Source organism: Protopterus annectens, chromosome 9.part0 (genome assembly GCF_019279795.1).
Source record: "Protopterus annectens isolate FY-2018-M chromosome 9.part0, PAN1.0, whole genome shotgun sequence".
In the NCBI taxonomy this organism is placed as follows: domain Eukaryota; kingdom Metazoa; phylum Chordata; order Ceratodontiformes; family Protopteridae; genus Protopterus; species Protopterus annectens.
The window spans coordinates 632,175,342-632,188,542 of NC_056743.1; positions in this window are offsets into that span (position 1 = coordinate 632,175,342).

Consider the following 13,201-nt stretch of genomic DNA (forward strand, 5'->3'; position numbering starts at 1 on the left):
GACGTTGATATGCTTATGCTAAATTAAGCAGAGATGTCATCTTAAATTTATTCTCCTCATGTTTCAAAACTTTCACTAAGTTTGGATCTTGTGAGGTCAGCAGATATGTGTGGAGTCCCATGATTGCAGATTAAACATGTAATCAATTTCAAGGAGGCCCATCTCTCCTTCAGAACTGGGAATATATAATCTTGGTATACACTGATTTTTATAAATCATTTGGTGAGCATGAAGCATCTTTCTTGTTTTAATATCCAGTCTATTCAACACTTTCTGAGGTCAAGCAATCACTCCAAAACTATAAGTTAGGACAGGAAGAGTAAATTGATGTATGGCTTGGATCTTGTTCCTAGATATCAGTGCTGTTTTCAGGATTAATTTAAGTCTTCTAAAATACTCCTTACTGAGCTTTATTTGCATTTGGTCATGTTTTATTGCTGATCCTTCATCAATTCCCAAGTATTTATACACTCCCTCTTGATTAAGTTCTTTTATATCACATTCTTGTCCCAAACTGATGTTTTCCTGGTGCTGCAGTTTTCCTTTTTAAAAGGTTGCTTTTGCACATTTGTCAAGACCAAATGACATTCCAATATCATCTGAAAAAGTTTTGACAACCTGCAGCTGTGCTTTCAGTTCCTCATCTGATGAGCTATACAGTTTTAAATCATTGACAAAGAGAAGGTGAGAAGTCATTAGACTTTGTTGTTTTCTAGAAGGCAAATTGTAGCCATGGCCTAAGCTGTTAAGTAGACAGCTTAATGGATTAATGGCAAGGGAGGATAGCAGCCATGATAGAGAGTCACCCTGGAATATCCCCCTTTGAATTTTTATCCCTGGGATAATAATCTGTCCTATATCATGGCTTAATTGCAAAATGGTCTGCCACTGTTTCATGGTTACTGTAATGTGGTCAACCAATGTAGGGTGTATCTTGTACATTTTTAAGCAATCTTTTATCCATGAATGTGGCATACTATCAAATGTTTTTTTGTAGTCAATCCATGCCATGCTTAGATTCTTCCCCATCTTACAGTTCTCCACTATAACTTTGTTTAACAACAAATTATACTTTGTTCCTTATGACTTTTATTTATTGCCCTTTTGTTCTACTGCCATAATTGAGTTTTCTTCTAAATGACTATAAACTCTGGTGGCGTCAATTCCCGTGTATAGTTTATAGATCATTGGAAGACAAGTTATTGGTATATAATTGTTAGGTTTGCTTGCAGGTTCACTCTTAAGTAAGAGCATTGTTTTTCCTGTTGTTAACCAGTATGGTGTGTCTTCGCGGTGTGCATATAAATAGTTCTTACTCATGGCTAAATCCTAATGCAAAGAATTTAATACTTTAAGCCAAAAGTTAAGTACTGCCTCTGGCCCTGTGGTTTTCCAGTTAGAGGCTTTTCTCAACTTTGTTTCAATCTCTCTGGCTATTATTTCATCCCATTTCATATCCTGTACCTTTAGACTTCTTATTCTTTTTTTTTTTACTTCTTCTATCCATTTAGCATCTTTGTTATGGTGGTGCAGCGGATAGTGTTGCTGCCTCATAGCAAGAGGTTCTCCGGTTTGATCCTTGGCTGGGGTGCCTTCTGTGTGGAGTCTGCATGTCCTCCCTGTGGTCATGTGGGTTTTCTCCTGGTGGTCTGGTTTCCTCCCATATCCTAAAGACATGCTGTAGGTGGAATGGACACTCTAAATTGGCCCTAGGTGTGAGTGCGTGCATGTGTGTGCCTTCTGCAGAAAGTTGGGCTGGCAACTCAACACTGTAAAACTCCACTGCCAATCATGAGTGGACAGGTTATCCACTGTGGTGACCCCTAACTGGAAAAAGCTGAAAGAGGAAGAAGAAGTTATGTTCCACAGGATCTTCATAGATACTTCCCCAAAATATATCTACTTCCTCTTTTTTTGGCAGTCTTTCAATTCCCTTTACCTTATTTATTTCTCAATTCTCTATAAAACCTTTTTTGCTCATCAATAAATGCTTATTTTGTGCTTTTAACTTATATTTATCTTCAGATCTTCTAAGTCTTTCCACCTGTTTTGAAAATTTTAGTTTGTTATCTCCAATAGTGCATAATAGATCCTGGTCCGTTCTAATACTGCACATTGCTTTTATCACATCTGTCTTTCTTAGTATTTTTGTTGATCTATTCCCTCTTCTATAATCTTCTAACAATGACACTTCTTGTCTTAGCTGCTTTATAATTTTCTCTATTTGATATTTCCATGATGGTATTTGCTTTCGCCCCCTCTTTTCTCCCACTACCCTGTGTTCCTGTGGTAGAACTTTTCAGGTATTAATTTAGCAGCACAGTAATATATCCTGTTTACTTCTGTTATATCGCATGGATCTCTACGGACAGTCCTAATTACTGTGTTCATTTATTTTATCAAGTTTCTGACTTTTGGGGTTTTATTAACCTTTTGCAATCTATTTCTCTTATTGATCTTGATATATTTGTCTTTATCTATTAAATCAAGCAACTCTTCTCTTAACTCATTTTCTTCCATACTGAGGGCACATCCCTTGTTTTCCACTTCCTGCGGGCTTTTTATAGAAAGTTCTATAGCATCTTCCTGTGGCACATTCTCTTCAATTTCATCCTGTATCAATTCCCTTACATTATATGCTCAGTATGTACACACTGCTGCTGAGCCAGAGCCTGCATCCACCCACTACTAATACCTATAACCTGCTGTCCTGCTGCAGGGGCCCACCAGGTATGCTTTTCATAGGTGTCAGGCAATCAGATACTGGTGTGGAGTACACAGTGACCTAGCCAGAGTACGCCAGAAATGGTCAGGGAGACCTGGACAATCTGAAATAATCCTATATGACATTGGCAAGACTGAGAAGGGCTCAATGACATTACATGATGTGATTTGCCAGCTGTATCCACCAGTACATACCATCAGTGTGATGCTCCTGCACTGGCCACGTAATCAAGGAGCCTCAGTCATAACCACTAGCAACAGTGAGGGATGTACACAATGGGAGGATGACAAATACACACACAGTAAAGTACAATTACCCTTCAGAGCACACAGAGATCACAGTCAGTCTGGGGCTGTTTTTTCCCTCTTTCTCCAGATCCTCAACAAGTCTCCCCATTGGCACAGTTACATGGTTAACATCTCAGAAGAGCAGGCAAGCCAAAACCTCCATCACCCTCTCTATCCAACCAGTGCTTCATAACCCTGCCCAAGTAGCTGATACACACACTGAGATGCAATTTATAAATCAAACACACACACACACTCCTGGGAAAGGGTGGCACATTTTTACTAGCTATGGCCCCTTCTGCCCAGACTAAAAGGTAGCTAGACATGTATGTCCGCTTGCTGCACTGAAACTGAGATAACACATTTGTAAAACAAGTACAGCTTATTTTCTTGAAGTTTTGTAAGTTATCTCTGTATGTTTGAGGCTTCCAGCTTCTACTATTAATGCATACATTTGCATAGGTAATAGTTTATATACATTTCTGTTCTTTTCCAGTACGGTAGACTGTGGTTACATTCTTGAAGCTCAGTCATACCTCTCAACCTCTGAGAGCAAGACATCTGGACAAAGGCACAAATAAAGGGGTGACAAAGGCCCCAAAACAGTGACACTTTTTAAATATTGCTCTTACAAACTTAGAAGGTTGATAGAATAACAGGTTGTGCATTTGATGACATTTCTGAAGAACATGATGTCTGATATTCAAATGTGTGCTTTTAGTTTATGACTTCGGTCTTTAATGATTTGCCAGTGATTTGCCAGAAAAAACACAAATGTATGAGAAACTGACTAAACATATGAGGCAAAAATGTGGACATTCTGCAAAAATCTGGACAGTTGACAGGTATGAGCTCAGGTGTCTATATTAGAAGACCGAAAGAGCAGAACCGCAAACACCTAAAGAGCGGAAAAACGTAACCTCAAAGTGCTGTTTGTCAGATCATGGTACAGTGAAGATCGGAATATTTGCCCTTTTCTCGCTGTAGTGCAATCTTGGAGTTGGAATATATATTTAGTAGGGGATGTGGGGGGTACAGCTCCCCACAATAGCAAGTTCGATGTTCTGTTTCTTTCACTCTTTAGGCATTCGTGGGTTTGATTTTTTGGTCTTTTAATATAGACTCAAGCTCTTACATTTGTAACACAAGCATATTAATCATACTAATTTTCACAAATGACATATGATTATTTATAAAATTCCAGTTAGGTTGGCTGTCAGTGTCACAGTCAGTATTGTACAACAGACAATCCAATAGTAGTCATATGTGAGCTGACCCTTGCTGGGGTGGCTCAGGGGCCAGAGCTGTCATCTATGTCACTGCAGACAGAAACATCAGGGATAGCCATAGGTGCTGGACAGCAGACTAACAGCAACATGTCAGTCCAGGAAGTGTTGTTGAGACCTACTGTTTAAATTCCTATTTCCCATGGCTGCATCCCCCTTCTACATTCGATTACATGCATAATTATATGCCATACCTGGTATAGTGCTGTATTCTTTTGTGAGAAGAAATCCACTTGCAGTGTTGTAAAGAATCACAATCTGTCTTCATGAAGAAAGTGTCAGACATGGTTACCATAGAAAGAAGCATGCCTTTTGTAGGTAATGCTCATAAACAAGTGATGGACTGTCCACCACTCTGTGGTTGCTAATTGCATCCAGACCAGCTGGGTTGCCTTTCAATTAGCCAATGGCATAACAACAAAGTGCTATAATTAAAGCCTTCATGTGGGCCTTGCCCCTTTTCCTTGCCTGTGAGGAGGACATTATCGAGATGTGGGAACTACAACATCACAGAGTGTAGGTGGAAATACTGTCCACTGTTTGGATTGATGCGTTATGTCCACAGTTTTGCATGCCATGCCTGGCCATTGCTAACAGACTTTTATATTCTGTAGCAGTGTACTGTGTAAATGTGTGTTGGGTTGAGTAAGGAGAGAGGCATATGTGAGTGTCATACATCCTTTTATATCTGACTGTGAATGCTGCTACAGCTGATGCTGGTCTATCAGCTGTGTATGTTTGTAAGGGGAGATTGTGACACATGTCCCTTAAAACCTCAACATTCTCCCCCTACCCTTTATGTTTGGCTGTTGTGTGGATGCCCTGCTCTAGGTGTTCGTGAGCAATGTTAGGTCTGTAGCAGGTAGCTGAACATACTCCTGCATGTGTAGCAGGCCACAACTTCTGGCCAGGAGTCAGACTAGGGATTGTGAAGACATTGGGGGAGAGCAAGCTGTTACTGTCAGTGAGGGTGCTGTGTCAGCTGTTGTGTCACAGCATGACCTGGTTGAGGGTACCCACAACGGTCCAGTTTGGCATGTGCCTCTGGTGCATATGTTATGTAATAGTGCCATATAGAAAGTGTTAGGCAATATTTCATACACATATATATAATTGTGAAATGTGTCCCACCCTGCAGGCCTTTAGTGCACTACTGTGGGTGGCAGTCACTGCAGTAGGTGCAGCCAGTTTTGCTGGACATTGCAGGGCTCAATTATTCCTATGTTGTATTGACATGCATGTAGTTGTCGTGCCAGAGATTTGGCTGTGGGCCAGGACTGTGGGTGTCTAGATGTGACAGAAGCTAGAAATGTAACAGATAGAGCTACCAAGTCATTATTATGGCAGGTGTATTTGTAAGACATATGTGCATATATACTGTGTGTAACACAGGATTAGCATGGACATGTATGTTCTGATGGGTATGATGTGTGACACTGAGCTATCTGTCATGAATTTGTAACCCCAATCTGCATTGCCTTGCCAGTATGTCAGCACACAGAGTAGGTTTTATGACAACCCTGCCATAAATAGGGGGCACAACTGTAGATATTCAGCAACAGTTTGTGCAGTTGTCAGCTCTACCTATTACTGTAGGCCTCCCGTACATCCAGCAGCATTTATCTGGCTGTGTACTGGTTCCCTGTCTGCATCAGAGGCTCAAGTACACTGTGATTTGGGCCACTATATATATATATAGGAGTACTGTGGGCTGGCAGCTAGGATATGCTTGTAAAAACAGTTACTGTACTCCAGAGGTCAGTTGGCTGACTGGTATGTTTCTCTGACTGTAGTTCAAATGGTTCTGGGTTCAAAATTTGGCAGTAATGTCTTTTTTCCCTAATGATAAATGGCTGTACTGCATGGTATATTTACAAAAGCAGTAGCAATTCCCCAGAGCTGATTTGGTGTAGTGGTGTGTTGCTCTGACTGCAATTCAGAAGGTCCTGGGTTCAATAGTTGGTAGCTTTATCTTTTTTTTCCTAATGTTACATGACTGCACTGCATGATATATTTACAGCAACAGTCCTAATTCACCAGAGCTGGTTTGGCTTAGTGGTGTGTTGCTCTGACTCTCGTGTGCAGCATCTTGGGTTTGAGACTTGGCAGGGATATTTTTTTTCCATAATGTTAAGTGACTGTAATGCATGATATATTTACAAAAGCATAACTAATTATCACATTGCTCTGACTCTGGTGCACAGGGTCCTAAGCTTGAGACTTGCCAGGGTTGGTTATTTTGTTGCTGGGCAGAACAGTGAGTGAATGAGCATTATTAAAGCAGTTTTAAGTGGGTTTGAGCAAGGGTAAGTGATGCCAAGAGATGCTTAGGTTCCCTTAGCTTTACTTAGCGGTGCTTAGTCCAGCTTAAACCCACACTATTTCCAAAAAAGAAAAGAAAAAAAGGGGTGATAGGAAAGTAATGAAATGGGGGCAAACAGGGGGAAAACATTATGAAAGGTAGCTAGGGATGTGCAGGATGGGTGTAGGAAAGGACCATAGCTCTCCATTTCATGTGCAACAACAGCTGTGAATGATGTGGACAATTTAGAATTTGGAACATCACACCCCACAGGGAGGGGTGTGGGTGACATAAATTTGTTGAGTAATTCAAGGGTAAATTAATTAATGTCAGTGTACATGGGGGCGAAATGGAAAGCTTTGTTTGGGACGAAATTTTTTTTGTGGTGACAGATGCCCCCCCCCCTTTTTTAAGGTGATAGTGGGATGTTGGGGAAGGGTTGTAGGTATGTTTGGGGAGGTAAGTTGGGTAGTATAGGTTGCGTTTGTAAACAGACAAGACCGACGAGACAGCAGACAAGGGAGCTGTATGACACAGGAAGGGGGCAAACACCTTGGATGGGGAGGGTGGTTGGGAATCAGAGGGCCATGTGCTCCCAGATGGAAACAGTGGGGCTGAGGTCCCCACCGATGGCAGTCACCACTGCCCCTTCATGGCCCCAAAGGTGGCTGTGCTGGGAGCTGGACAATGGGGCCAGTCTGCTCTTGATCTGGCACAGGTGGTCATCCAAATCATGCTGGATGACCCTGCACACCATACCTCTGAACTTTTGTCGGGTGACAGGGTCCTGCCACGCCCACACTCGGGCGGATGGGCCCTGTCTCCTGAGGCAGTTCCACCTGAGGGTCGTGCAAGACCAGCAGAGAAGGCAGCTCGAGGTTGGATCCCAGACGTTCTGCAGTCAGATGAGGTGGGACATTGGATCCACTGAGATCTGCCTACCCAAACATGCTATGGTGTTGAGGATTGTCAAAATGTATTGGTTAGTAATGAACATTACAACTTTAGTTATAACAACATGCATGGGTTTTCCAATTAACCCAGAACAATAGAATTGAAAAATTGCTTAGCAAACAGAACACATGCATAAATGGAATAACAGTCATTATTGTAACAGCATGCCAATAACACTTATGGCAACAGACCACCAACACTGGAATTTGAACAAGGTATGTTAGTATGCAACCATTGAAATATATAAACAATAATTGAACACAAGTCCCAATATTAGGTTTTGAGAACAACATACCCGTAGTATATGAATAATAATTATTGATGAAGATAAGGGGTGGGAGTAGAGAATAACAGTCCATTATCAACTGTGTAGGCTATATTTTTCACAGCAGTACTGCTCAATACTCTATAGGTCTGCCATCACTATACATCTACCTGAGGCCTATAGCTACTGCAGTACATACATACCTGTTAATATGTCGACCTGGAATGCTATGAGGCAAGCTGTGACAACTCTAGGTAGATGACTAGAGGGGACTCATACATGTCAGGGTTACATATATGAATAATAAGGTGGACCTTGCACTGATGTTGTGTGAGTGTGCTAATAGGATACTTCTACTGGATTTATATCTGTGTGCAAGGTTCTTGGCACAATGATCACTCACTGTGACAATGTAACACTTGAGAAACATGTATAGTGAAGAGTGCATTGTGTATATAGCTATCCTGCTGTCATTTGTAGGCATGGGGTTGGACACTGGTACATTTCTGCACAGTTTATTAGTATACCCTTTATACAGCTAATACAAACAGTTCTTTACCTGTGAGCCCTGTGGAGAAAATATCTGTTAATACTACATGACTGTTTCTACAAATATTCAGGATTACTTTTGTGCAACTATAAACACATCTGAGTACTAGCCCCTGGATTTAAGCCATGGTCTGTGTGTGCAAAAAAGAATAACATATCTCTTTCTGATCACACTGAGCTACTGGGGCACAGCTGTCTGCTGCTTGACTGATTTGTGCCTAGAACTCACTTGGTTACAAAGTCTGACCTTGTAATACAAGTGGAGTGTCACAGAAGACTGCAGTGACAGTTGCACATACATGCTTGAGAGTCATGCATAATAGATAGTGAGCTGCGTATTAATACTTTGAATGCAGGTATAAATATTAAACCCCTAGTGGATGTGATTATGTGTGATCTGTACAGACCATAGCAGGGTGCTAGGTTGCATACCCGACCCATACAAATTTGCACATCATATATTTGCAATCTCCACCTATTAGAGTCTCATACTTGCCTACATCATCATACCTACATTCAGAACTACATAGAGCTAAAATGCAAAAGTTAACACAAGACAGTGCTGCAGGGAACACGCTATAATACAGTACACATTACTATTTAAGGCCCAGTGCAGAACATATATCAAATCTCAATTGTATCTTGTTTTACAGCTCCATATATACAGTTTGGCATGACACCTGGTTATTAGACAAGCCTCAGTGATTTTATGCTCTCATAACCATATGTGCAGTGTAGTACCTGTACACTTGCATTTCTTCAACAACAGACCAGATTAAACACAACAGTTTGTGGGAATAAGCTTTATTTAGGGTAACATGATACAGTGGTTTATTACATTCAAATTGCTAAAGTCAGTTGTACTGCATATCCCGTAGATGATGAATGAATGTTATTTATTATTTTCAGAGTACCAATCACAGTGTACTTTATTAACAGATTCATTCCTACACAATATTACTACAGTACTGACATTATTTTATCAACAGTAGCTTGTTTTCTGCCTTCATATGTATTACACAGTACCTGGCATTAGTCTCTTATATCAGTGTTGGTCTAACAACATGTTTATTCAGTACACACAAAAGACACTATACCTAATGGCAGTAGACAATTGCACTTTCTTATTTGACTATATATATATATATATATATATATATATATATATATATATATATATATATATATATATATATATATATATATTGCAAGTTATATCTGTACGCACTACACTGTTGGCACAGCCTTGTCAGTCATCTTGCATGGGCCTCAATGTAATGAGCCCTCTCCTCTGTAGCTGTGGGGGGGGCAGACCATTATGCATACCTGTCTAGCAAATATTCCTACTACAATTTGATAAATCACCACTTTATATACTTACAAACATCTGTGGCATTCTGGTCCCAAGCTTCTTGGATCCATTGGGCCAAGAGCACCCCCTTCCTCCATTTTAGACCATCATAATAATGATGGACCTACTCTCCAGTGCAGGGGATGCCAGTGGCATTGGTGAGCTCATGTGCCAGATGTTCCCAGGCCTCAGATTTGTGATCTGAGCCTTGGTACTGGCCCTGTAGCAGTCTGTCATCATCGTTCTTAATGAGGAGCCCAGCCATGACCCTGGACTCCAACATGCCTCAGCACTGAACCCAGAAGCATGCTCCCTCTCCTGCATCTGTCATAGTTCCTACAGGGATCAACTCTAACAGGTTCTGCCTGTATTTCCACCCGTGTGATTTAAATAAGGCCATATTCCTGCCCTTTGCCATTATTGAACCATTTTTAAAAATGCTGAGCAAAGCTCAGCAGTGCACAAACCCGCTAAGCTAAATTGAGCATTGTTCAAAGTGGCAAATGTTGAGCAGTGCTTAGCAGTGCACAAATCTGATTAGTTGAGCTGAATACTGCTTAGAATGGGACTTCTTAGCCATGCTAAAACCAGTTAAGTGATGCTAAACACTGCAAAGTATTGCTCAGACAGGTCTTGTTTAAGCACTGCTTAGCTTGATGTAGCAGTGCTTAGCAAACCTGAGCTAAGGGCAAACAAGATTTTTCATTTGTAAAATATAGGAATTGGCTATTGATTACTCATTATTGATACATTATTATTAAGTGTATATATTGTACTTTACATGACCTCCCCCTATGTGCTTTCAGTACATTACCTTGGGGTGTGACTGTACTGTATCAGACACTTGTGTTTAAATGGTGATTTTTACCTCATATCATCACTGACATTGTGATTCTGGACAAGTTACACTACCCTGGTTAACAAATATCACTAACTACATCAATAAATGAAATAAAAATTAATATAAAAATGCTTTCCCATATAAAAGATGAATGGTCTGTCTTGGGATTCAAACTGTGCACCTACTGCACACGAAGCCATGACTTTAACCACTCAGCTAACTTGGCTGTGAAGAGTTTGGCTATACATTTCTATATAGCTTCTCCTTAAGTTTAAGCAGTGATGAGCAAAGCACCACACCACGCAAGCCAACTCAACTACGTTTAAACCTAAAAGAAAATGAAATAAAAAAAAAATAATTAATTATTTATTATAAGTTAAACATTACACTAACAATTATAAGATGTGTCCAAGGACACTTTCTTTCTTGTTTTTGTGCCGTACAACACTTATACAATGGGGAGGGGGGTGTTACACATATTGTAACACCCCCCCCCACATGACATTACAGATAACAGTATTACTTAAGTGTCTGATGACACTTTCTTCATTTATTTAGTGCTGTACTGCACTTTTACAATGCATGGGGTGTGTTATGGATACTGTAACATACCCCCTACATGACATTCACTTCACATTTATTCATTTAAGTATCCAAAGACATTTTATTGTAAAGTGCCATATGGAACTTTGCGAGTGCAGGGGGCATGTTACAGATCTGCAAACACTGTAACATACCCCATAGCGCTGATTCAGTAATCCATGTACACGGCTCCCCTTCAGTAGCATGCCTTCATTAATATGCAAGACATGCTGAGGAGAGGGAGATGTAGACATGGACACCATTCACTCCGTGTAGGAATAACACCATTCCTACACAGAGTTTATTAAATCAAGGGGAATGTCTTTGGATAATTAAGCCAGATACCTTTTTTCCCTAGGTTTAAATGACTCATTTTTAATCATTTGTACACAATGATATATCTGAAGAAGCATGATTATAAAACTGACCATCAGATCTCATTTAAAGACTCCTTAGTCTTAAAAATGAATTTCATTTCTTGTCAGTACATGTGGAGATTGAATGGTATGTATAGTTGTTATATTTTGTCTGGCATCAATGAATGACAAATAAAGTATGTTGTAAGTGTGTTTTCTTCTTGAGATTTGAAGAATTTGTTCTGAATCATGGGAATACAAGCATAGATTTAAGCAATTGTGTTTATACAATTAACCACTAGATGTCAGTAATAGATCATCTAAATTTTAATCAGTGCATGCTTAGTATGACTGAACTATTTGTTCTTTAATTGCTGGCATATATCAGTTATAGTCTCTTTGATATTTATAGATGTGTGATTTGCATGAATATTTCTACATAGATTTACATTTTGTGTTGTTTTGCATGATTTTTTCACTTGGTGTTTTGATATTCACATGACAGCAAGTTTTATCATGTAACTGTTATTTTTTTGGTTCATTTAAAATGCAGGGATCTTTAGTTATATTTAATGAAGACACTGGCAGCTGGTTAGCAAAACCAGTCTTTTCCTGTATTTCTAGTCCCCTGGCACTTCATTTTGGATTAAATGGACATGTCTCGCAAACTAATGTTTCCTGTGCTGTTTTTTCCTGTGAAATCTATGTTAACCACCACAAATGGATCTGGTGTTTTAATTAATTTTTACCCACATCAGCCAGTTTATGGAGAGTCTAGTAGGCATTATTCAGCAAAAAAAATATTAATATATACATTTTATAACTGGTAAGCATTTTTGAATTCTTTGGTACATTTTCCCCCAGTTAGAATTGATGACTTCCTTGAGTAGTGACATGATTACTTAGAAAGGTGTGCCAAAGAAAACTCTGGTAGCTTTAGGACTGACCTAGTGATTCAAAAGGAACCCTACCATTTGAGGTAAGAATAATGGCAAAAGGGGGACATTTACAAATTGTTGAAAAATGTAATTCAGAGACACATCAGCCACAATAATGAAAGACAACATTATCAGCTAATATGCATGCCTTTGAATCTCCTTAACTACCACGAGTGCAAATCAGCACATGTCCGTAGTAGTTAACACTGGTGGCCCATGTATCTCATTGGCAAATGCAACCTCACTAATTCACTCTCCCACACACATGCAGACTTTCAAAGACACACACGCATAAACACACAGCAACATACCTCTTACCTGTTCCCATATTAGAATGTCCCTAACATGTCTTCTTAGCTCTTGTTCATACCCTTGTAAATAACAGAGCCTTACTACAATCTGTTCATCATGCTAGACATTACAGTTTTATACTTCATAGTCTTTGTATAGTACATAGGGATGCTAGATCTGTTGCTCAAGTAACATTTTAAATAAGTCCCAGTAATAGTATAAACATTCTCCCTGATGTCATTTAGTAATCCTCCCAGCTGTGTGCTGAAACCTTGCCCCCACTCATGGACTGTTGCAGTCATTAATTCATTATATCTGAGTGACACTTCCAGGTGCATCTGCAGTTAACTGCTACCGATATTTCTAGGCATCAAATATTGCGTGTTCATATTTGCATCAACAATTCCAAAACCATGCTATGTACAATGTTTTAAAATGTTTCTTCTTAAAGCTTATACAATGGCAAACTCAACT